At 42.6% G+C, this 556-nt stretch overlaps 1 protein-coding gene across 1 annotated transcript in view; it reads right to left on the reverse strand.

Moving 5' to 3' along the window:
- Positions 1 to 556, reverse strand: part of LOC119587126 (protein patched-like) — a gene marked incomplete at its 3' end in the record, with an annotated part of 106,921 nt that overhangs the window by 56,637 nt on the left and 49,728 nt on the right.

Genomic DNA, 556 nt, shown 5'->3' on the forward strand with positions numbered 1-556 from the left:
ATTATATGAGAAAAGTAGAAAGAAAGAGGAGAGAGAAAAGAGAAAGAAGAGTAGAGGGCAGATAAGAGCAGTAGACATTCGAGTAGAGCGAGAAGAAGAGAGAAAAAAGAGGAAGAAGTGAATGAGAGGAAGAGAAGAAGGGAGGAAAGGAAAGAAGTGAAGGGAAAAAGAGAAGAAGAGGAAGAAGGAAAGACAGATAGTGAGAGAAAGAAGGGAAGAGAGAAGAGGAAGAGAAAAGAAGAGGGAGGAAGAAAAAGGAGGAAGACGAAAATGGAAGGTGGAAGAAGAGGAAGAGGAAGAAGGGGAGGAAGAGGAAGAAGGGAAGAAGAGGAAGAGGAAGAAGTGGAAGGAGAGGAAGAGGAGAAGAGGAAGAAGGGGAAGAAGAGGAAGAAGAAGAGAAGAAAGAAGTGGAATAAGAAGAAGAAAGAAAATCAGAGGAAGGAAGAAGTGGAATAAGAGGAAGAAGTAGAATAAAGGGAAAAAGAGAAAGAAGAAGAAGTGGGGGGGGGAGATTAGGAAGAAGGGGAGTGGGAAAGAGAGGAGGATTTGATGAGCT

This window comes from Penaeus monodon, chromosome 22, assembly GCF_015228065.2.
Source record: "Penaeus monodon isolate SGIC_2016 chromosome 22, NSTDA_Pmon_1, whole genome shotgun sequence".
Classification (NCBI taxonomy): Eukaryota; Metazoa; Arthropoda; class Malacostraca; order Decapoda; family Penaeidae; genus Penaeus; species Penaeus monodon.